This window comes from Ambystoma mexicanum, chromosome 3q (assembly GCF_040938575.1).
Source record: "Ambystoma mexicanum isolate Mex_15411 chromosome 3q, UKY_AmexF1_1, whole genome shotgun sequence".
NCBI lineage: Eukaryota > Metazoa > Chordata > Amphibia > Caudata > Ambystomatidae > Ambystoma > Ambystoma mexicanum.
In genome coordinates, this window is record NC_090926.1 from 757,702,073 (window position 1) to 757,728,705 (window position 26,633).

The 26,633-nt window shown below is 45.5% G+C and overlaps 1 protein-coding gene across 1 annotated transcript in view; it reads right to left on the reverse strand.

Moving 5' to 3' along the window:
- Positions 1 to 26,633, reverse strand: part of UNK (unk zinc finger) — a 1,622,654-nt gene that overhangs the window by 262,324 nt on the left and 1,333,697 nt on the right. The gene's annotated exons all lie outside the window — the stretch shown is intronic.

Below are 26,633 nucleotides of genomic sequence, written 5' to 3' on the forward strand. Positions count from 1 at the left end.
CTAGGTTCCGGCTGTGCCGGAAGGGAAGGCTGCTCTTCCTCGCCATCGTCGTCTTCCTCGGTTATCTCCTGAGGATCTTCCTTACGGGATCGAACCTTCTCGAATTGGACTTCGATATTCCTCACGGCCTCGGTCAGTTCCTCCTCCGAGGCTGACTCCGAGCTCGAGGAGGCTACCGTGCCCCCCCTCGCTTCTTCCATCATGGTGGCCATGACGATGGGCTGAAAAGAGGATTCCCTCCTTGGCGGCAGGGAAACTCTAGTCCCGGAGGCAGTCTCCGCTGGCGGGGTCTCTGCCGGCTTGGCCAGAGTCGCCGCGATCGCCTCGATAGAGGCCTTTGCCTGCTGGGTAAGGACCTTCACCACCATAGGTGCGTCCCGGGCCTTCTCCTTAGGGGGAAGGGGCGACGCCTCGCTCCCCCTCTTCCGAGATCGGACAGGGCTTCTCCCGAAGCTTACCCGGGGTCTCGGACTTCCTCTTCCCCGAACCGGAGCGCTGGCTCGTGGTTGACGGTGCCGGGGAAGGCGCGCCCTGCCTGGCGACCGAAGAGCCCGACTTTCGGCACTCCCGGAGCCAGCAGACTCGCGGCGCTTGGCCTGGTGTTGGGCCACCATCGCCGGGGCGCCCGCACAGGACTTAGAAGCCCGCTCGGACCCTTTCTTCTTCTCACCCGTTGAGCCCTTCTCCAACCAGCTGGCGAGACGGGATCGACAGTCCCTCATGGTCCGCTCCGACAAGTTCTTACAGAACTGGCAGTCCTTCTCTACATGAGTCTTGTCCCCATGAAGACAGTAGAGGCATCGCGAATGTTCGTCTTCCTTAAACACATTCTGCAGCCCGCATCCAGGGCAGCTGCGAAACAGCTTGGGTCCGGGTGACGAACTCGCGTCCTGGGCCATCTCGAAGTAGGCCGCAAATCTTCTGGAATCCTCCAAGAAGTTGATTAGATGAAATCTTCACCCTTGAGGGGCGTAAGAAAATCCCTTAATGGGTAGCCGTTAACGGGAGTAGAAACGGTGGAACTTGAGGCTCGATTAACCGAAAAAATGTGAAAATTCACCTGAAAAAGCGCGAAACACGCAGTAAAAGCTAGAGAGTTATGCACTAGGACTCCCAACACTTGAACGTGCTGTAAAAATCTGAAGATGGCTGCCAGAGGTGGGGCTTAGGTAGAGGGCAGTCATTGGCTGTGGTCAGTATGACGCAGAGATCAGTGATTGGTTACTACTACGAAAGACAGATCAGAAACGAAATTGATACTGATTTTTTCTTTACCGAGGATGAGCATGTGAATCCATGCCAGACCCCATGCTGGAGAACATCAACGATTACAATGCAATTATTGCCCTCTTATGGAATGCCCATGTTGATGTACAGTACATTGCAGACAATGCCACTACTGTTGCACGATATGTCACTGCCTACTTAACCAAATCAGAGAAAGCAGAGCTCAATAACCTCTGAGATGACATGTTCTCTGGGAAAACACTGGCACAAAAACTGTACAGCTTTGGCATTAAAATGCTCTCCCAGAGAGAATGCGGGAGCTACGAAGCCGCTGACTGCTTAACCGGCACAGACTTATATGGGAAATCTGACAACATAGTGTGGCTACGCCTTGGGCGTGCTGCATCCAGAAATAGAGTACTTAAATCGTACAAAGACATACAAAGAATAGCCAAAAGCGATCCCACCAGCCAGGACATTTTGAAGAACAACTTATTGGACACATATTACACAAACAGGAGTACTACTTTAGAGCCCAAAACTTCTCATACAAAAACAACATTACACCAAATGAGGAAAAGGGTAGATACAGAGTGGAAAGTTGCAAAGGCAGCCTTGTGACATTAACCAAACAAAGCCTAATTAATCATATGAAGTTTCCTTAAAAACTCCTCAACACAAATAACTGTACTACATGGCTCTACTGAAACTTTTAAAACCATGCAGAAAAGAAGATTTATTAGCCACCTACACGTGCTATGAAGATGCTTTCAAAGCCACTGAAAGCACAATTACTGATGAAAACTTTACACGGTACAAAGCCATATAGGACAGTGAAAGCAAACAAGAAGAACTTCAAGTACAACTAAATGTAGCCACTTCTGAAAGCAGAGAAAATTCACAAACAGGCAGCCAAGAACCACTTGGAGAGCCACTCATAGCAAACGAGGCAGAATTAGCCATGACAGAGGTAACCACCATTATGCTTCAGTACATGCACTCTGCAGAACAGTTTGTAGTACTGAAATCCCAACTAAACAATGAACAGCGTACCATTTTTGAAGAAGTAAAACCATTGAGCATGGTATACAGTACGAAAGTACAACTTGCACCTGTAAGAACCAGACCCTCCAGAATATTGCGGCATGAAATGGAAAATATTGCAGCACAAAAATGAAAAAATTGCGTCACACAACTGCGTTTTTTGCGGCATTTTTTATTGTTGAAAAATACATAATTTAACATCTTTTTTAGCCTAAAACCAAGAACTTGAACAGTAAAGAGTTTTGCACATTGAAATAGGAACGTTTGAGGTGGTGTGGGGCACTTTTAACAAACCTACAAATAGTATTTTAGTTTTCATCAGACTCATCTTCAGACTCTGCTTCTAAAACTAGACAGTTTCGTTGACAGTCCTCAGTTGAACCACAAGCAAACTCAACATCCCGTTGCTGCTGGTTGTAGTGCAAAAACACAAGTGCTTGTATTGTTTTCTCGACAAGCGATCGACACCTAGCAGACAAAATAATTTTGTAAATGCTGTTACTCCTCTCTGCATCGGCAGAACTTATGACACAGCCTTTGTATGCCCTAGCTAATTTTGATAGTACAGGTAGACGGTCAGCCATCCCTTGCCAGAAAATGTCTGTGTCAATTATTCCAGAGACGGATGCACGAACTGCCTCTGGACCTAAAATTTCAAAGTACAGAAGAAACTCCTGATCAGGAACCTCACTTAGTCCTGGGATAGCAGAATAATCATTTTTGTCTTGTGTTAGAATGCTAAGGCATGCTGGATTAAATATGCGTACCTGTTTTAAGAAGTTTATCCCAGGCTGACCACGATCCATGTATTTGCCTAGCTTGTCGAGAACATTTTCAAAAGCCTGAGTAAGCTGATCCATGAGTTCTTTCTGATTCAAACTCAATGTAGTTCCTTCTTTGGAGTCAAGAAAAGGCTGCAGTGACTCCAATGTCAGCACAGAATTGTTGGTAAAGTTAATGTGCAGGTCTTCAAGATAATCGTACACCTTCATGGCAACAGGTATCTGACTCTGAAAGATGTCAGTAAGAAACAGGATGCTCTTGCACTTGTCAGCCACCATCTCCAGATGAACTTTGACGCAATTCTTGCTGTTGCCACTAAGAATCCTTTGAAGGTTTTCTAAGGAATCGGGGGGTGACTTGCTGAGATGCATCTCAGATTCCACAAAACCAGAATATGTATGGAAATGTTTGCAGTGATACTGAACTGCAGCAAACCAAGAATTCCAACGGGTACTGCATGGGTCGGGTGCCATTCGGGGTTGCATTCCATGGGTCTCAGTGAGGTGTTGTAAGAATCTCCGCTTTCTGCTACCAGCCATATAGAAAATCCTAGAGAAGTACATTATAAACGCATTCAGCTCAACAAATGGTTTTCGGAAAGACTCCCCAACAAGGTTGAGGATGTGTGCCAAGCATGTGATGTGGATTGAGTTTGGATATAGATTTTTTAGAACAGTTTTGTATGCTTTAAGCATGTGTGCAGCATTGTCCGTGTTGAAGCACAGAACATTTTGAAATGCAATGTCGCAGTCAGTGAGAACCCTCACAACTGCCTGTGCAACTGTGGCATGGTTGCACTGCGCTAGGAACACTGTGTCAGCAAGGTATGTGTGTATTCTTTGACTGCCATCAATCATCCAAACTGCTGCAAATAATATATTGAGGACACAGCGTCCTTCAACATCCGGTGTCTCATCGAATATGACGCATATGCCTTGATTTTTCAGTTTTTCCTTGAGGTCATTTTTGGCCTGCCTGTATCTTTCAGGCAAATACCTCTCCTGGAGCTGGTGACTTCCGGGGATGGCGCCACCATTGCGGACTTTGTCATGAAGGAACCTGCGCAACACAAGGTGGTCGGTCTTGCTTAGCGGGATATTTAGGGCTGTGCAGACATTGATCCAGTCAATGATTAGATCATGATTGGCTGCCCTAGCAGCTGTAATTTTTCCAAAGCTTGAGGTAACAGTAGTTTGCCTGGGACGTTTTGAGGTTGAATGAGGCTCAGCATCATCTCCGCAATGTTTTGTGTGCTTTTTTGAGCGCATGTGCACATCAACAGTGTATTTTCGAACGTGGTACACAGCTACATTACATACAGAGCAAAACATGACTCCACCATCTGCATACATTATCTTGCTGTACTGTTTTGCCCTGTTAGCTGCACTTATCTGTGTGGCCAAATGGGAGCGATTCTTCTCAGGCTTCGACGGTTGCAAGAATTTCTCCATTGTGTCCTTTGACTGGGCTAGCAATCTTCTGCTGCGGTGTGGTGCTCTCCTTCCCAATTGACCGGTCAGGAAAAAGTCAGCTGCGTTTTCAGCTGCAGTGGTGTCTTCTGTGATGTACAGATCCTGCTTCTTAGCTCAGGAATGTCAAAATATGTTCCTGGTGGAATACAGAACAAAGATGCATCCTTGCTAAGCTGCACATTGCATACTTTTGAAAGCAGAAAACAATTAATCTCCCTTGCTGCTCCAACCCAACAGAGTATGCATACTGTTGGAGCAGCCAGGGTTGCACAAAGAATTACATTATGAACACTGCATTGTCATTGCTCAAACGGAAAACAAATTAATTCCCCAGGTTGCATCCAACAGACTGTGTGGGTTCCTTATTTTGGTATGTTTATGGAGTGACTGAATAGTAGTTGAGAATGCTCGAAGTTAGGGAAGTGACTGGCGCAACCATAACTGCCTGATCCTGATTACTTACTCTAACTCCTCAAAATGCCACATCCCCAACCAGCAGTGATCTGCACATTACCCTTGACATCCCACCTGCCCACTGTGGCATGGAAGACTAACCTTGCTAACTGGTCTTTGCTCTCTGGCACTCTTCTTTAACCAGGAACTTTTCGTTGTCTACTGTAAAAAGTGCAATTGGAATATGTTGGCAGTCTCATTACACAGCAATATATCTAACTTCATGACTTTAGTGCATCACACACGATACAGGCTGCATTTCATATCCAGACTTAATTCCCCCCACATCCCTATGGCCATTCCCACCCACTTCCAGCCTGCCCAGAACACATCCTCCTGGAATCTCTTCGAGGTAACTTTATCAAGCATTACCATCACACTGTGAGACAGAAGTGCCCGTCAGTGTTTTTTCAAAGCAGTCTTCTGAGTTAATGCCTTCTGCAAGTTGATTTATAAGCACTATGAGTGTCCGTCACTGAAGTCCTATTAAAAACAAGCAATCGCTAATCCAACAGTATTGACTTGCTTTTACCACAACTGTGTATAGGAATTGCCAGGTGCTGCTGTTAGTTGGTAATTGCAAGGCCTTTGTCAGTGAGAAACAAAATGTTGTGTCCTGTTCTGTCTGGCCACGCTCTGTAGGACAGCCAGGTCGAGTCACCACAGCCTAACATTTTGGATTGTGGTGGGGGAGGAGGGCTATAGCCTGATCAGCTCCATGGAAATGGTGCTGCGCCACTACTTCCAGCAGACAAGTGGAAAGCAAATAAACAGAGGGGCTTGAATTCAAAGGTGTAACCCTGGTTGAAGCCCCTCAGTTTACTTTTTGCTCGTCCTATGACCCCAGGAGGGAGGGGGGAACAACTCTATACTTCTCCATGGAAGGAAGTCATGAGGCCCAAGACAAAGGGGCAATGCAGTAGCAGTAACTGCAAGAGCCCATAATACCTAGCCAAAAAATGAACTCTCTTGGAGGGGTCATCATTCCTTGGTTATGCCACCCACACATGGTGACTTAATAAACCCACAAACAGAAATGAAACATCAGAACACTACCAGGGGTCAAGTCCTACAAATTAAAGTGGGGGGATTCATCAACAAATGCAATGGCATGTGATGTCACCAGAAATTAGCATATCAAGGTGAAATATGCATATTTCATTAAATTGGCTCTGCATAACCACCAAAATTGCACAGGACGTATAGCATTTGCCTTTCATAAAAACAACACCCTTGATTCAAGGCTGGGCTGCATGAGCCCAATTGTAAAGTAATTTGAAACAAATACAGCTACGGTTTTCTACAATTGGTATCATGGGCTGCATGATACCAATTGTAAAACAATTTGAAACGAATACAGTTGCATGATTCCAATTGTAAAGCAATTTAAAACGAATGCAGCTATGAGCATCTTCATTTGGTATCATGCAGCCCATGATATCAATTGAAGACGCTTGTAGCTGTATTCGTTTCAAATTGTTTTACAATTGGTATCATGCTGATACCAATCTAAGCTTTTTTGTCAGCTCAATTAATTCTCATTTTTTCTGCTTTTGCCATAGAAAATCACCTTTTGGAAATCAATTTAGTACATTATAATATCTAAAATGTCTTCATTTTCGAGACATGTTTTAGGCAAAAAGAGTATCAGTATTTGAGCTGCCCCAGAGCCTAGTACTCCCTCACTCTCTCTCTCTCTCTCTCCTTGTATCTCTGCGCCCTGTTTCTCTCTCTATCTCTTTCTCTCACTCCCTCTCTGCCCCCCCACACACACACTCTTTGTCTTTCCTTGTCTCTCTACACCCTCTTTCTCCCTATCTCTCTTTCTCTCTCCCCCCACACACATACACTTTGTCTTTCCTTGTCTCTCTACACCCTCTTCCTTTCTCCATCTCCCTTTCTCTCTCGCGCTCTCTCCCACACACACACACAAACTCTGTCTCTCCTTGTCTCTCTGCACCCTCTTTCTCTCTCTATCTCCCTTTCTCTCTCTCTCCCACACACACGCACAAACTCTCTGTCTCTACTTGTCTCTCTGCACCCTCGTTCTCGCTATCTCTCTTTCTCTCTCTCTCTCTCTGACACACAAACTCTGTCTCTCCTTGTCTCTCTGCACCCTCTTTCTCTCTCTAGCTCCCTTTCTCTCTCTCTCCCACACACACGCACAAACTCTCTGTCTCTACTTGTCTCTCTGCACCCTCGTTCTCTCTATCTCTCTTTCTCTCTCTCTCTCTCTCTCTCTCTCTCTCTCTCCCACACACACGCACAAACTCTGTCTTTCCTTGACTCTCTGCACCCTCTCTCTGCACTCTCTCTCTCTCTCCCTTCCTCTCACACTCACTCTTTATCTGTCCATCTGTGGGTGGGAATCACGCTGCCAGCCAGGTGCACAGGCTGCATGTTACCAAATGAAGACGCTTGTAGCTGTATTCGTTTCAAATTGTTTTACATATGGTATCATGCAGCCCATGATACCAATTATAAAACAATTTGAAACAAATACAGCTACGAACGTCTTCTATTGGTATCATGGGCTGCATGTTACCAAAAGAAGATGCTCGTATCTGTATTTGTTTCAAATTGTTTTACATATGGTATCATGCAGCCCATGATACCAATTAAAAACAATTTGAAACTAATACAGCTACGAGCGTCTGACAATTGGTATGATGCAGCCCAGCCTTGATTCAAGGCTGGGCTGCATCATACCAATTGTAGACGCTCGTAGCTACAAGCGTCGGAAAGCATTAAGTTTATGCTTTCCGGTGGTTGACAAGAAGGTGTAATGAAAACACCAATTTGGCCTGTTTGGGTGCTCTTGCCTTAGTTGGGGGCAGATTGGTGGGCAGGCCAGTGCTTACCTGGTTATGCTTCACCAACTGTCAGTTCGGCAGGGCAGGCACTCGCTAATGGGCGCGGAAGGGGCCTGGGGACACAGCCAAATGCTGTGCATCTCCCAGGCCTGCGTGACCCTCCTGCAACCCCGGGCCTGCAACATGAGCGCAGAGGTGTTAACCCTCAAGCTGCTGCAATCAGCAGCCTGCTGTGTTCGCTCTAAATCATTAAATGAGCGCGAAAGAAGACACACTAAGCTAACGTGTCTTTTCCGCGCTCATTTAATGATTTATAGCGGCAATTGCGTGAAATGGCACATTTTGCGATTTTTTTGCAAATCGCAAAATCGCCATAAGGTGGATGGTCTGAAGAACTACACACCTATACTACTGTATGTAAGTTGTGAAGCTGGATCATGTAAAACATTCTTAAAAATTATCAGTAAATATGTCCAACAAATAAACAACCTTTCTGTGGTTATAACTGTCCCTACAGGTTTGGCTGCGTACAACATAAGTGAAGTCACTCTACACCGATTGCTATTCCTTCCAGTGAAACACCAAAATAAATTAGAGTATTATAAACTTTGAGCAAAAGCTGCTATGGAGCTAAGCAGGGTTTTGAAACAAATGAAAATACTCCTAATAGATGAGGTCAGCATGGTCTCCAACCTAATGTAGGCTTTGATTCACCTCAGAATACAAGAGGTACTCAAAACAGGCTACGTAGAGCTCTTTGGAGCTAAACATGTAATTGTTTTCGACATCTCCTTCCATTGACACCAGTCAAAGGTAAACCTATCTTCAAAACCTTAGGACACAAACAGTGCCGTAAAAGTCTTGGAAGCATCGGCAATGTAAATCTTTGGCAACATTTCCAATACCGAGAACTAACTCAAAACATGCGTCAGTCCGCAGACCTCACATATGCCAACATTTTAAAAAAACATACAGATTTGTGTACTATCAAAAGAGGCGCAGTCTACATTCAATAGTAGATACATCCATGAGCTATACAGGCGTAACACATGTGCTACTGATGTCATGGAACAATTAGCTCACAAAAATTTCAGCTGTATGGCCTTAATGCCAACTCTAGCAAGCTGAGCACAATTTAATGCAACAAAGCTGCAAAAATAGAAACAACAACTAGTAGAAATTCATAGCAAAGACAAACAGGACATACACAGTATGACAATACCTATGTGTCAGCAAGGCATAGCCCAACTACAAGCCTTAGATAGCTCCATCTCCAACACAGCTGGTTTGAGTTATGCTAAAGCGTAACACTGACGTAGAGCAAGGTTCAGTTAATGGAGCACTTGGTACAGTTGTTGCCTTTCACACATACACACGGGATAGCAGCATTCAGTTTGTAAACATCAAGTTTGACAAACTTTCAGAAGTCAAAAATGTAGGGCGCACAACGGCGCAATTCCTTCCTTTCATAGACACGTATGTACGCAGAGAACCGTTTTTTCTGTCGCTAGCTTATGCAGTAACTATTCATAAATCGCAAGGTCTCACCTTAGATCAAGCATTGATTGATATTGGCCACACAGTCTTCAAAGAAGGCAAGAGTTACGTAGCGCTGTCACGAATATGTGCACTGGAAGGACTGCATCTAGTTAATTGTGATGCAACTGCAGACATTCCTTGCATCATAGAGTACAATAGACTACGTGCACTGTACACATCCCATCTACAAATGTACCCTATTCCTCAAAAACCAAAAGCTTTGAAAAGAAGGCTCATTCCATCAGAAGTACTAAATGATTGGGCCACAGTGCCATCCAATAAATTCTAAGAAAGTCATACTACAGCAACTACCAAAAGCACATACAAAAGGAGTAAAATAGACAAACCAAACCCAACTCCACCCACACAAAGAAAAGCCTCTGCTAAGAAACCACGTACCCTTCCATCAAAGGGCTCAGACAAAGAAGGACCTGTCCCACTCCAATTTTTCAATACAACAGGTGTTAATTGCTATGCAAATGTAACAATAAATGTTCTATTCCAAATAACAAGCAGTTGTTGAACACATTTATTCAACTGGCGCAGACCAATTGTGTTTGCAAATGATCATCCTTCAATGAAATGCAGTAAGCAATCCTGACACCACTTACAGTGTCTCAGGAACAAGGCAAACATTGGACTATAGTGCTGGAATGGTGAAATTCACTTTAAACCGACAAGAAGATCCCCAAGAATTTATAATGCACTTCCTACAAATACTGGAAAGAAAAAACATACTTCTAATTGAAATCTTTCACATTTCCTATACCTGGAGACATACATGCACTCTTTGCAACCATGTCATTGAGGAGCAAGTCTTTAACGAATCCTTTGTCTATATACCAAACTGACTCCGTTCCATTTCTGCAACTGGTGCAAAGTTCAAACCATAGTAGGTTCTGTACGTCGTGCAATTCTGATAATCGTTCGACGCTACATATACACTCACATAGTCAATATGTGATATTAATGCTCTTAAGGTACAATGCCAACAGTACCAAAAACAACTGCAAACCTACTGCCTTCACACACGGACAGATATCACTTGCCAGGTAAACCTTCACAACTGTAGCCATAATCTACTACACAGGGGACTTCACCAATGCAGGCCACTATACTGCATACATTAGAAAGCAATCGTCATGGTGGGAATGCAATGATGCTTCCATCAGTCCAAAGCACAGACTACCTGCAAAGCTTGCAAATGCCAACTTAATATTATTGAGGCCAAAATGTACTCATTAAAGTACAAAAACCAAGGGAGGGAGTCACATGGGTAAGTACTAAAATTATTTAAGTACTCATATCATAGAGGTGGAAAGAGAAGAGGTTCAGTCAGGTAACCAATTACAACTTCATATTTTAATATTAATCAAGAACATTATAAAAATACATTCGCAAAATATTAACATTAAAAATCATTTAGTTCAATAATAGTGCAAAATACTTGTTTTATAAAAAATGTTTGTTTATAATTTTCTAGACCAAATGCTAATAAGAATCATGCATGTCCATATCAATATTAGTACATTTCATTGGGTGATGGAGATGCTAACGCAAAAAAGGTACTAAAGGCAAAATAAAGTGTTTAGTGCCAAAGTGCTAAATGCCCGTACTCATCAATGTACAAAACTAGTATACCTTAATCTCCCAGCACCAACCAGTACCTTCGTAAGTGGACAGCCTTCCACACTATTGACCTAAAGCAACATACCATAAATGAAGCATTGCGAAATGCACTACAGTGTATATTTGCCAATTTCATCCCCAATGACTCCAAGAAGTACAGTCACACAAACAGTACATGTCCACAAAACAAAGTACCAGTATTTTCCACTGTATAGGTGGAAGGGAATTTGCTAAGCGTGAGGGTTCAAAACTATCCACTGTAACCTCTAAAATCACCACTAACGCAAACCAGTCACCAGCTCTCCAAGAATAGCCTTACAACTACCAACACATATTTACGTATCACCACATAAATCCGCAAAAGGACAGTACCACTTCAAAATGTACACAGATGTCAAAATAACCACAGGAATGCACAAACTGCTCTACATACCCTTTACAAACGGGACACTGCCAACAGTTAGAATACGGCACCTTGTATCTAACTGCAACAGGAATACGACAATGAATACAACAATGTTATTTGCAGCATCACAACGACCCAACTCAACCTTCAACTACTGTGCTGCAAAACTATCCTCAGTAACCTCTGTAATCACGACTTACGCAAATAAGTCACCAGCTTTCCAACAATACTCATACAACTCCAACACATTTGGACGTGGCACCACGTACATCCGTAATTCGGCAGTACCAGTTCCAAATAACAGATGTCCAAATAACCACAAGAATACACACGCTTCTCTACGTACCATTCACAAACAGTACAGTACACTGTAAACAGTTAGAATACGCCACCTGGTATCTAACTGCAACCTGAATACGACAATGTTATTTGCAGCATCACAACTACCCAACTCAACCTTAACTACTGTGCTACAAACATAGCATCAAACACTTCCAAAGTATAAGCAGTTACAACACGCCAACAGCTACGGTCATAATACTGCATAACCACTGAACAATATCATAATACTTGCAAACCATCAGCAGAAACCAAACGCATAAAGAAACAATGGTACAAAAAGGAAGCAGTGAAACATTCACAAATCAACACCTGCTATAGAACTCCACCCATCCTACCAACATGTATAGTGCACATATCATACATCATTACATTTCCTCCTACTTCAACAGTAGACTTCTGTTACCCTTTTTTCTTCTGTAAAGAAAATACCATTTACAGACCATAACCGCCTTACAATGTTAAACAAACGTTCACACTACCTGCTTTCCTTTCCTAAACAGTAGCCCCAAAAATGGTCATGCAGTACAACAAACTGCGTACTATGGACCACCCTCCCACGTGTTCTCAAACAGCAAACTGTGTCACATTACCCACTGTTGCCTCGTAACACAGTGCACATCTAACTTTTCCTTACACACTGTAAAAACAAATGTTGTGTATTTTGCCGTCTATGCATTCACGTGACCATTTGTACAGCACCATCATATCTACTTGTACGTTGCACTACCTTCCCCGTAATGACACTTCCAACATTCGTAAATAGATGCTACACTCGAAACACGTTCCTGGCTAATTCCTTCCTTTTTTTCCTGCCTCATCTCCAGAAATTGAAACTTAACATACTCTCCTTAAACCGAACACACGCTCATTGTAAAATAGCCTTGAGGGGGAAGCATGTGTAGCTCCAAAGTCATATATTGTGTAGAAGTCCAAAAAAAAAATACATAACTTGCACTGCAGTTCCTCTGTCCATATTCCCCAAAGGTACTCTGCAACCATCTCATACGCCGTACACTGCCATTTCACGGCCTCCCAAAAGAAGGATGGAATTTGCCAAAATTATGTAAGTACACCTTTACATCACATGTGTATTACGATTAACAGTTATTTACGTGCTCCTCGGTATGCATATTTACAAACTTGCTCTACCGCTCACTATCTCTCCATACATAACACAGACGTTTGTGACAGCAGTAAAAAAACGCTGTCACACTGCCAGGTCTCCACCATTCCTAGTAACTTGCAACTGTCATTGTACTTTCTTTTGCTTCTCGTACACTAAAGCACCTCACCTTCTATGCGCTCGTACACTGCTAGATTCCCTGTTCTGTCCTTTGTATGCCCATTCACACAATTATTACATCTACGGACCCTCAGTTTAGTATACGTTATAACCGACACAGGTGCACGCAGCGGTCAACCGGCACACAAATATGTACAACTCACATTTCTTTCATGCGCTTCTTACCAAAGCAGCTACCCCGTTCTCCAGCAATCCGAGGTAACCCCCATTACGTTTCTTACTGTATTACTTTCTTTGTAAACACACTGACATATTGCACCGTGGGCCCAACTACACTCGCTACCACTGTCAACCTTTGTAAAAAAGCAACACATGAAAACATCATCTTGTCCCAACGGTTCCAACACATTTTCTTCTGTGCACCCGTACAATCACTATTACCTACAAACCAGACACTAAGGCAGTGAGTTCAGATATGGCGCTACGCACTTACACACAAGGTACACTTATTCCTCTTTCTACTCAGATATGTCGCACCCTACTGCGCATGCCACAGCTTCCACATTCCAATAGACGGCTGGTGGACCAACCATTGGGAGATTACCATAAGCAATGTCTTTTCCATCATTATTATCTGGGCTGACCACTATGGGTCGGTATGTCCACTTGCGGTTCCTACTATACGAACCAACCTTCATTCTATAAGCCATCCCAGAGGCACTGCATGCTACCTTCGCTACCTTTCAAAGACAATGGGCCTCATTACAACTCCAGCGGTAGCCGTGCCGGAAAAACCGGCACGGCAGCTGTCAGAGTTGCATTTTTACCGACACCCGCGAATGGGCAAGAAACGGGTCATGCCAAGTTCGGTGGACCCAGTAATTGCCCATTTGCAGGCACTGGCAATAAGGGACTCCCCATCCCCATTCGGCCCTGTAGGGCCGAATGGGAATGGGGAGCTTGGATGCACCGGCACCATTCAGAATGGTGCCGGTGCATCCGATGTACTGTGCTCGCGGGTGTCGCTCTGCCCGCCAGGTCAGACCTGGCAGGCTGACAGGCGCCTGCATGCAAAGCCCGTAGTATGGCGGTCCGGGAACTACGGTACCGGCATGCTTACCGGTACTGTAGTTCCCGGACCGCCATGCTTACAATGAGGCCCAATGTCTTCTTACACGGACCACCAAGCAGCACTATGTACTCCTTTTCCCACTGTGCTACATGAGAAAAGAAGAACATAATTGCACAGATGGCATTTGTCACTGTATTTTGTTTGCGAAATAAAAGAGTGGTGAATCCACCAACTGTGTTTACATTCTGTGGCAAAATAAAGCACTTCCAACCACTCACTGTATTATTAGTAAAGTATGGAATGATCTGGAAGCGTACGGTCTGTCTGCGCAATTCCGCTTTTTCTTTCGTTTATGTTGTTCCTTTCTAGAGCCAGATGCTCACATGACAGAGTGCGCTACGCTTGGCATGCACATAAAATAAATACCTGGAGTTCACGCCGGGAGGAACAACTGTCCACAAGTGAAGTCACTGACGCCAGCGACTGCTGCGATGGTGTATGCGGCACACAGGCATAGCTAACGGAAGCGAGGCACACATTACAATTGAACACACTTCAAGCTCCACCGGCTTCCTTTCGCCATCTGAACAAGTACGCCAAACAAAGGTAACAGTCAGATGGCCTGCCATCCTGTATGTAGCTCCACTTAACAGCGTTCATCATGTTGCCGGCTGCAAATGTATGTGTTTGAATTTACATTCTCCATAGTGTCCATATGTAATACTTACTAACTTGTGTCATGTCGCACTGCATCATCTCGCACTGCCTTCCTTCTCTCTCAACGTACTAGGTATTATGAGCGGTGTACCATACTGTACATTAATTGTGTCGTCTCAGTATGTGAATGGCAACAAGGCCAATAACGGTCACCATATTCACGTGCCGTCACTTCACACCACCTCTACTGGTATGGCACCTGCAACATTTCCTCCACAACCATGCTGTGACAGTGAGCACCCACAGTAGACATACATATTTCCAGCCCTGTACGCTGGACTTAATTATCAGTGTGAGAACTGACCTATAGAAGGGAACATTGATAAACCTACTTCAGAACTAAATCCACATTGTTACATCAAACGCCCGTAGTCATCCATAAACGGCAGTACGCACTTGCCACTCCCAACACAACATGGTAGACCAATTTGAGCAATCCCTATACCATCTGCAATACACTCCCAAACCCCAATAGCCTCTCAAGGTTGTCACCTGCGCACCTACCCCACAACTGTTTATGTGTTAGTATCTGCGTACATGTGTCATGTCGCAAACGTTACGTACTAAAACAAGCCTGGCATTTCCCACTTTCTTACTGCAATCCCTGAACCGAACCTCTGGTCACGTCCATACCCCTCCGAACACAAATTATGTCTCATCTCTGCAATTCCCTTTACGACCTGCACCTACATGTCCTCCACATTAATTCTGCAAAGGTGCAGATCTTACGGCACTTACATATTTACAAGTGTACTGTATAGCACAAGGTAAGCTTATAATTTACTGCCTACAAGTACGTATAGATACAACAACATACTCAAACAAGGCAACCATCTCACACCTACTTCCAAACAGTGCCACACTGTTGGTTGCACACAAGCCAATATGGGTTTTACAAGCACAAGACAACATGGCAGTATGACTGCAAATATCCTCATATTGTCTTCAATGCACTCCCCATCCCCAATAGAGACTGCCTGCACTCACAAAAAAATAATAGTCGCCTCCACAACTGCCCACCAATTAACTATCTATGAGTACCTGCATACAAATTCCTTCCATCTGCCAATGTCAACCTGCCCTCCCTAGAGCAGGGCTATGGCCAAGCCCTAGCCTCTTTTGTACATAGGCGGAGGCAGTTGACTAGTCCTACTACACACCCACTGGAAGGTAATCCAGGCATGCATGGCAACATTTCCAACGGTGCTTGCCTGCTTACACGCACGTATACGTACAGTAAAGGAGCGAACCAAAACAGCATTTGCACACCTACTTCCAACCAGTGGCCACACTGTTACAGCCAGAGGCCATTACCATGCACACAAGGCAGTAGGGCCTTTGGAGGCACAACACAACATAGTACACCAACTGCTAATATCCTCATATCTCCAAGGCACTCCCCAAACCCTATACAGTCTGCCTACAGTGACCAACATATCATACTTCCCTGTGCAATGACCCACCAATCCAGTGTATGTCAATAGCTGCGGGATTGGTGTATATCTCGACAGTGTGCTTCCAAACAATCCTTTTTCTCTGTGTCGTTATGCATTGCCTTGCAGCAATGGTGTAAGCAAACTCGCCCGCCGCCCTAATCGCTAAGTGCCTTATTGCTCTCCCATACATTCAGCCCTTACATTAGGGGGGGTTGTACCCAAGCCCTACGCGCTTTCTACATGGCATGGCCATGCAGTGAAAAGCCTACGCCTTACCCAGACTCACAGCAAGCCAAGTAAAAGAAGCAGGTTAATATTGCCTCACAAACCCGATGCAACAATACAACTCAAACGCACAACCTCAACATAACCACCATCAGCCGTAGCCTACAGCACAAAACATTGGCAATATCTTCGCTTCCCCCTCGTTCACCCAACCAATACTGCAAAGCAGTCTTCCCAACGCCTTTCGGCGCACCAATATCCTCTGATACACCATGGCGGCATCTCCCAAAAACTTTGACGCACAGCACACTTCTCTCTAGCCAACCACCGGCCGTGTCCACTCTTCGCCAACAGCACAGCATACCACGATCCAACCAGACATTGGTCCGTGGAACGAACTGGGAAAAGGGTCAGTGGAGAGGACCCATATATCGCTAATTATTTGGGACGTACATTTCAGTGTTTTGCAAAAAATGTACCGGCCCGATTTCCACCCAACACACAAAAGCACGCTTTCTGGGCCAAGCCCCTGCTCTTGGCGCAAATTTGGTGAAAATCCATCCAGCCATTCGACCTGTAGCAATGCCCAAAATGTTTTCCCCATTCATGCTGAATGGGGAAAAAAAAATATTGGGACACCCCTATATTCTCCCCCCCCCACCCTGCACGCAACCTCTCCCAAATTGGTGAAACAATTCAGAGTCGCCCAAATACTTTTTCTGCAAAGTTTGGTGACGATTCGTCCAGGGGGAGCAAAGTTATAAGCCGCAGAAAAAGTGCTCTTCCTATGAGTTTAGAAACTTAACCATAACTACAAGCCGCTACCGCGTAATTATATATATATATATAAAGCACTTTCAACACATTGTGTATAGGCGCTATACAAATAAACAATCAATTCAATATATAAAAAAGAGTGAATGAAGGGCCTATAACGAGCCATTTACATTTTCACCACAACAACTCGTCCAAGTGTGATTTTCGCCTGTGAGTACAATAACTTGTTTTGACAGGGGCAGGGGAAAGGTTAGTCTAAGGTTTTACTTTCCAGTATTTGTAGGAGCCTCTGCACTCGGCTCCGTTGAAGTTCTTGTCGTGGAAAACAGTGTTTCTTGTGGCCATCACCTCCGCACGAAGAGTGGGAGAGTTCCAGGCCCTTTCCTGCAAGCCCCCGTACTTGACTTTTCACGACACGAGGGTAGTGCTCAGGACGCACCCCTCCTTCATGCCCAAGGTGCCGTCGGACTTCCACCTCAACGAACCCTTGGTGTTGCCTGTTTTCTTGCCGTCGCCTTCGTATCTGGCCGAAAGGACTTTGCACTCGCTGGATGTGGCTAGAGCGCTGAAGTTTTACGTGGACCGCACAAAGTGTTTTCAGAAGACGTCACAACTTTTTGTGAACTTTGGACCTGTCAATCAGTGGAAGGCTCTCTCAAAGGCCTCCATTTCCAGATGGCTCTCCGGCTGTATCATGTACTGTCATCGGTTGGCAAACCGACCGCTGCCTGGCCGTCCGAGAGCCCATTCCACCAGAGCGATCGCAGCTACCACAGCATTCCTATCTGGTGTGCCCTTGCTGGACATCTGCAGGGCTGCTACGTGGAGGTCGACGCACACCTTCACGAAATTCTACTGCGTCGATCGGGATTCCAGGGAGGAGTCCAGGGTCGGCCAAGCAGTGCTGCGCAATCTGTTCGCCTAAGGTGAGCCTGGTGAGGAGGTAAGAATTGCTTAATGTTGAGTTTGATGTAATGCTTAATGTTGAGCCTTTGCCACCTCCCTCTGCGGCTCTTCACTTGGTCATACTGCCACTTCACGTGCTACCAAATCTGAAGATGGCTGCCAGAGGCGGGGCTTAGGTAGAGGGCAGTCATTGGCTGTGGTCAATATGACGCAGAGATCAGTGATTGGTTACTACCACGAAAGACAGATCAGAAACGAAACTGATACTGATTTTTTCTTTACCGAGGATTCCCAGCCTGACGACGGGGAATATTCATGAGCATGTGAATCCATGCCAGACCCCATGCTGGAGAAATATATATATTTTATTGAGTTTTTACACAAATAGTGTAACATACATGGTTTTTGCATATTGTTCCGCCTTTTGTTAGGTTCCCTTCACCCTCCCTCCCTCCCTCAATGCCCTCCCTAACCCCAACTTCAACAGTAACTCGTCACTGGGTCATAGTTCGTAAGATTGCAGATTCCTAGGTCAAGAGTTCTTGGAGATGATGCATGCTGAGGATCATGGGTGGTGTGTGCTTCTCGGGTGTCCTGTACTTATTGTCTTCGGGACGAGTCTGTTAGTGGGTGTATTTCAGGGGGGCTTAATCGTCTGGTGAGGTTTATAGTCCTTTTACAATTGCATTCAATTGTGTCATAGCTGTAGAGCTTTCTCTCCTTCCCCTTCTCAGTGCTTCATACCAGACTGCTGTTTCTGCCATAGTCCACCTTTTCAAATCTTTCCACCATGTTTCCACATTTGGTTTTCCACATCATCGCTATCCGACGTTTGCCCAGTGCCCACGCTAAGTGTATCCTTTTCACTGCCCTGTTTTTGTTCAGGTAATTGTATAGTCCTAGGAGGCATGCTTCGATAGTCCAGTCTCTGCCTTTAATCCCATTCTCACGTAGTCGTAGTTCTATTCCTCGTCAGAACTTTTGAATCATTGGGCATTGCCAGAACATGTGCCCTATATCTGAGTTTTTTTCTCTGCATTTCAGGCAACTTTGTATATTTGCCCCAGGGAAGCGTGATATCTTCCTTGGGGTCGGATACAATTGTGGAATACGTAGAATTGTAGCTGTTTCAATCTGGCATTTCTAGATATCTTCTTAGGGTGTACTTTCGCTTTGGTCCATTCACTATCCGTGATTGCTCTTCCTATTGTTTCCCATGTCTGTTTTCCTTTGTTCGGATCTTTGGGTACGTCTTCTATGAGCGTTTGGTATAGTCTAGATACTATATGCTGCCTTCAGTTACGCCATATAGCGCGCCCAATACAGGATTTTTAGACTGTAAGGCTGTTGGAGATGGCCATTTAGTCTTTAGCTGTTTGCCGAATCTTGCATATGTTATGTTTAGCCCTGGTTTATTCCATGGGATTCAATCAGTTCTTGGAATTCTAATATTGTCCCTGTCGGGGCTAGGTCTCTTGTTGTGATCAGTCCTTTGGTCTCCCAGTGTGTCCTGCTTTTTTTGAGATGTTCTACATTGGTGCCACTCAGGGGCACCAGTGGTATCTGGGGAAGAGTATGGTTCATCTACTTTCAGCATTATTTTTGTCCTGTTCCATACCTGTTGTCCTAGTTGCAAGAACGTTGGAGTTAGTGTGATTCTATTCTTCTCCAGCCACAATGCTTCTTTGAAGAAGAATGGGGTCACAGTGTTGCTCAGGAGGGCATGTTCCACTGTCTCTATGCCGGCTAGCCAACTGGCTATATGTTGAAGTTGACCTGCCAGAAAGTAAAGTTCGAAGTGTGGGAGGCACACTCCAGCTACTGCATAATCTCTGTAAAGTGCTTCCATGGCTACTCTTCTTCGGCCCTTACCCCATATGAAGCTGCTTAGTGTTGAGTTGAGATATTTGAAGAACACTTTTGGTATGAGATGAGGTATGTTTATGAAATGGTATAAGAGTCTGGGGAGGGCTATCATTTTTATCAGCTCCATTACTGACGGGGAGATTCTCCCAGAATTTTATGGATGCTTCTAGGCCTCACCCTCAACGTGTTGGTTTTGTGGACGTCTATGTTGTTGCATATGTTTATACCTAGATAACGGAACATACGCAGGTTCCACTTGAATTTGAGGCAAGGAAGCTGGCTTTCTGTTTTGCCTGCCCAGCTCGCTAGGGGAAACAGACAGGATTTGCTCTTGCTGATGGAGATTCCTTATAGTCGTGCACATTTGTCAAGTACTTCCAGGTACGTTACTAGGTTGTCTTCTGGTCGCTGTATGTATAGCAGGAGGTCATCTGCGTAGAGAGATATGACGTGTGTGGTTCCATCTATTTGCAGTCCGGTGTGGGCAAATGCTTCTCTCATGTAGCTCACTAGGGGCTCTAGCGTCAGAATGTACAGGGGTGGCGTTAGTGGGCAGGCTTGCTTGGTGCCCCTGCGGATCGGGTACGGGTCTGAAATACGTTTGCCTGTGCAGACTCTCGCTGATGGCTTCTTGTAAAGGATAGATATCCATAGCATGAAACCTCATCTTTTCCGTAGTGTTGTGAACAGCCACTCCCATTGAACGGAATTGAATGCCTTGATGGCATCTAAAGCTGCTACTGCGAAGCCTTCCAGGCTCTCTCGTGTTCAGTCTATGACCGCCTGGAGTCGTCTCAGTTTTGATGTTGGGGCTCCGTTCGGGACGTATCCCGTCTGGTCTGGATGGACTAGTGTGGTGATTACTCTCGAGTCGTTCAGCTAGTACTGCTCTAAGGATCTTGGTGTCTTGTTTCATCTATGCAATTGGTCGCTATGATTCGCATAGTCTCTTGTCTTTGCCTGGTTTTAGGATCGTTAGTATCGGATATCGCTCCATTGAGACTGGGAGGGCACCTGTTTCGTGTACTTCTTATAGGACTTGTAATAACTGTGAGGCCAATAGATCGGAGTATTCTTTGTAGAATTCGGGTGGGAGCCCATTGCCGCCTGGTGTTTTCCCGGTGGGTAATGGAGTGATAACACCTTGTATCTCTTCTAAGGTAAGGGGGCTGTCTAGCATTTCTTGATGTTCTATGGTTAGTTTAAGCAGCCGTACGTCTTCCGGGGTTTCTATTATTTTGGACTTGCTAGATTGCGTGTTATCTTCGTATAGTTAGCTATAAAAATCTCTGAAGGCGTGATTGATCTCTGTTTGTGATTGCCATAGGTGTCCGCATTCGTCTGCTATCTCTGCTGCCTCTGGAGTCTAAACTCCGGACTAGCCAGGCTAGGAGTCTGCCTGGCTTATCACCCTGGCCATGTATTTTTTCTGTGTATTTTGCAAAACTAAAACCGCCCACTCTTTCCCAATGTTCTATGCATTTTTGTCATAGTGTTATGAAGGTGCGTGCTTTGTTCTCCCCCAGTGCATCCAACCTCTCCAGTTCTTTGATTTTAGCTTCTACTCTTGATATTTGATTCTCAAAGTCTTTTCGGACCCCTCCCGCAGTGGCTCTCGTCGCTCCTCGTAGGACGACCTTGTAAGCTTCCCATACAGTGTGCGTATTCTCCACACTTCCTAAATTGTTTTCAAAGAATTGTTCTGTATGAAGTCTTAGGTCTTCTCTGAAGCTTTCATCTCGTAATGATTCTACACGTAGCTTCCATGTGGGGATGGGCGCTGGGTGATCTGCAAGGGCCCATTGTACTATCATGGGAGGGTCCTGCCTTCGTATGTAGCTTCTATTACGTTGCTGGCATGTTCTTGCCCTGTAAATACATAGTCGATTCCCGTGTATGTCTATGTACACTTGAGTAGTATGAAAATTTCTGCTTGTTTTTGTTTACCCATCTCCATATCTTTTGGAGCTCCAGATCTCATGCTAGTGTTTTTAACGCTTTGGATGAGGGTGGGGGAGGTTTTTGTGAGTATTCCGATCAATCTACGGCGGGGTTCAGCACGCAATTGAAGTCTCCTCCCCAGATCCAGTGGGCTCCTCTATACGGTGACAGGATAGAATACAATGAGCGGTAGAACTTGGCTGCATTCTGAATGGGCGCATATGTGTTAATTATGCAAAACTATGTTCTGTCTATTTCTGTATTCATGTAGTAGTATGAACCTTATTTTCAAGTCTGAGTGACTATGTAGTATTCGATGGGGCACTCCTGGGGAGATCCATATAATTACCCCTCTTACATAATTGCAGTATGCCGAGCCATACCCCTTTCCCCTCTATTTCCTGAGTATGTGCATTTGCCTGTCAGATGAGTTTCTTGTAGTAGTGCGATTTGGATGGCTTTCCTGAGCAGTTGCGTCATTATTCTCATGCTCTTGACATAACTACTGAGGCCAGGTACATTCCACGTGACTATTTTTAAATTATCCACCATCTTGTAATATTATTTGCATTATGTCTTCATCATTAGGTATCGTGATCTGTTCCTTGTAGGGCGGTGCTGCCTCAGGGCATGTTCGGTTACTTCCGGACATTTTTTTGTTTGCACACCCATTACTTGTTGCAGTGCTGTATTCCTTTTCGTCTCCTTGTTTATTGCTCCAACTTGTCCTAATTCCACTTTTGGGCGCTTGTGACGTTAACTTTTGAACTGTAATATAACATTTAACTTTGACCCCACCGGCATAGTTCCGTAGAGGCGTTCTCCACCATCTTCCCGTTGGGTCTCGGGGAGTAGGTGGTTGAGTATTTAAAGATACTCTTAGTCCATTTCAGGTCGGGCGGGGGTCGTGTGGCCGGGCCGGTCAACAGAGATAGGCAGGTGTAGTTGTTCGTTACCACAGGCCTAAATAGGCCTCTTGGTCGAAGTTTGGTATTTCAGGGGTAGAGATCCTGCTTACAATGTCTGTTTTTTAGTGCGCTAGCAGTATCTGGGTCTTGGGGTTGCGCTGTTGGCCGACTCATTTACCTCAGTTGTTTCAGTGCGCTAGCAGTATTTGGTCTTGGGGTTGCACTGCCGGCCGACTCATTTACCTCGGTTGTTTCTATCTGTTTCTTTCTCCGATAGCTGGTCCAGGGTCTGCTCGTCCCTCCAGACATTTATCACTTCTGGGGTCTCAAAGAACAGCGATTTACCTTTGTAGAGTATCTTCAGTTTCAGAGCATGTATTTGATTTCCTGGTGTCGGAGTCTCTCTTTAGTAGGTACAAATTGCGCTTGCCATCTTTGGACCTGTATTGCATAATCTCGATAAATGCCTAGAGTTTCTGAGCCTCTTTGGATTACCCCACCCAGACTGGAGAAAGCTAAGATCATTTCTTTGTCGCGAAAGTTAAGAATGTTTGCAATGATCAGCCTCGGGGGTGGGGCACCTGGGGGAGATTTTTTTATGACGGCGCGGTGGGCTCTTTCGACAGCGAACCCTTGTGATCGGGTTCCTCCTCCGATTTCTTGTAGAAGCAGATTGTAAATATATTCTGTAGGGTCTCTTCGCTCCATTCCTTCAGGCAAGCCTAGTATTTTAATGATACTTCTGCACGCCCTCCCTTCCACATCTTCTGCTCGTTCTTTTAGCATTTTAAGTTTGAACGTCAGCTCATGGACCGTTTCTTTTAATTCCTTAGTTGTAGATACAGTCTCTTCCAGTTCCATTTTGCTCCATTTCGCACAATCTGGTGGCAAGATTGCATATGTCGTGGCGCAGTAGGCTTACATCGCATTTTATTTCCCCTATATGGGTTTCCATTGAGGTGTGCATGGTTGCTATTGCTTCCAGGATCCTATTCTCATCCGCACTTTGGCTGGCGTCTGGGTCAGTGGCCCTAGATTGTTCCTCTCGGGGTGCATTCTTCTTCGCATAGCTATCCATTGTTGCTTACTTAGGTTGCGCTGTCAAATTTCGGCAGACAGGAGAGCCGGAACTGCGTCTTACGATGCTCGGTTTTTAGCTGCTGAATTGTGTCTGAGTCTGCGTCTGAGTCGCCTTTTTATTTCGCGACTTTGGGGGCCTGTCATGGGGCAAGTGTAATCTCGAGTGCCCAGACAACAGGGAGCTGGTGGACCTACCCCTCAACGCCTTGTACAGCCATATAGACAATGTTTTCGTCGACTTGGGGTATGTGTTTTATGTGGGATGACTTGTGTGTGCTAATGCCGCCGGCTGTCCTCCGCGTAACAGAGCCACCGGCCTGTTTGATGGGGTCAGGGGCTAGCACATGGGAAATTGAAGATTCCCCCATCGCCTTCGTCATCCGAAAAGACGCTGATGCTGCCGTCGCTGGATGCCTCCTCCACGTCCATGGCGGCCTCGGCCTGCATGGCGTGGTGGGCCCAACGTTTGGTTTTTCGGTCCGTTAAGAGTCTTTGATTTGAAAAGCTCTACAGTGGCCCGCTGTCATGGCCACTGGGAAGGAACTCCAGTTCACATCCCCTAAAGGGTCCAGTTGGACCCAGTCCTGGCACCTTTGGCGCCAGGCTCATAAGAAAGTGTGCTCTGCACACTTTTTCCCCTGGGGACGTGTTATCCCATCTCATATTAATCATCCACGTGCATCTGGGCCGGGCGTGGCCATAGAAATCCATGAAGCTGCACGTTCAGCACTATTTTGGAGTGGCAGGGTGGAACCATCTAGCAAAGCAATGCGGCGTGACCGGGATCAGGCTATTTAAGCCTGCCTCGCCCGCATGCCACAGCGTCGCGTTATTCAGCTCTAGCAGCGTAACGCTAACCGCCGCCTGAGAAGCACCTTACCTGTTTTCCAGTGAAACCATCTCGGAGAACCCTCGTACCTGTTCCCAGCCAAAACCATCTTGGAGAAGCATCCTACCTGTCTTCCAGCAAAACCATCTCGCAGAAGCCTCTTACCTGTTCCTTCCAGCAAAACCTTAGCGGAAAAGCATCTTATCTGAGGAGTCAGCAAAACCATCTCGGAGGCGCAACTTACCTATTTTCTCCATCAGAATCATCTCTTACCTGCTCGCAGTGACTCTCTACCTGGCTCGTGGAATACAACCACCGGCTTCCCGCCTTACCTGACCTTCAGCTCCGACACCAACAATGGAGTTCTACACGGTCAGCTTCATCACAGTCGCAGGCATCCTTCCCCCGCCGACAGGTCCGCGCACCGCAACTCTTCTCCAAGCGCCACCGGACTATAACTGCAGGAGGAAAGAACAAACAAGGTTAGAAACCTAATAGGGACATTTGTTAAGGTCGTGCTCCATCGCATATAGCACTTACATTAGGATTCCAAATCGGCATCTTCTTGGGAACACCTCGAGTCCTCCACCGGTGCAACGGCTCCGCTGGGCTGCCATCATCTATAAGGGAGAAAGAGACATTACTAAGAATACAAACTTAAATCATGTGACAAGACATTAATAATTATATTAACAATAATCCTCACAAAGACGCCTACCTTCGAAGTGGTTCGGTCACAGCCGGCCTGGGCCGCCACATCTATGGGCCAGTGAAGCAACTGGGTCTTCTTGAAGCGCCCCTGCTGATGAGAAGCAGGACAGAGAACTCACCCTCCCTATATATCAGGTGAGCCTATGTGGGTAAACGGTTACTTATCACATTTTGGCACGAAAGGTCCAAGGGGAGTCACAATACCTCCACACCCTTCTCATTGCCTCTCGTGTTCTCGCAGGAGCAGTACCAGCATCCAGAGCAGTATCCTGGGAAGCAGCTGGGGGAGAGAACCAATCCCAGGGAGTCGAATCCAGGGAGGGCTCCAACCGTGCTCCAACGTCCCCGCAGAGACTAGGTGAGCGTAACACCCTCGTCGTGGTCCCTCGGAAGACAGAGGTTGCACACCCGGTGCTTGTCTTTCCAGGGAAATATTTTGTTGCAACTGGGGCAACATTTAAAGGCTGTATTTTCCATAATTGGTTGGAAAGGCAACTTAGTGAAAACAGAGGGGGAAAGGGGAGATATGCATTCTCTTAGAAGCCTAAGATTTGACCACCCCCCACTCTCCCTACTGTCTGGGCTGAGACCTGGTGCAGCCTTCCAAGGCCAAAGGCGTGTCGTCGAGGCACGTTCTTTATCCAATGACGTTTGTCCTTAAAAACGCTGCCAAAGATGATCGTCGAAGATCTGCAATGTAAAGGACAGAAGAGTAACTAGCTCTAATTACGTTATTAATCAATGGTGTTAGCCGAAACAGAACTCTGCGTTTTAGCTTCCGACGATGATGGCGGAAAAAAACAATCTGTGGGACCTCGACGCGTGAAGGACCATGGGTACTGTGGATGTCACACTAGGGATAGTATCACTGGCACGCCGTACCAACATCCCTTTTAATACTCAACAGCTTCCACTAGATGTCGGCCTATACATAGCATGTTATCTGAGCAGATTTGACAAGCCTCAGAAATATCGCCATACAATGGGTTTTAGGTTACTTTTACAATGTGCTAAAACAAGCTGGTAGCAGATGTGATATTTTTACTGTTTTAGTTTTATTTCACTTGGGCACTTTTGCAACTACCGGGAATTGCCACTAAAGGTGGCTAGCTCTATGAGATGGCCATACCATGAGATGTGTCGCTTGTCCTTCCGCCATATTGTTCTTGTGGGTGTGTGTGGTGGTGTGTGTGTGTGGTGTGTGGAATCAGAAA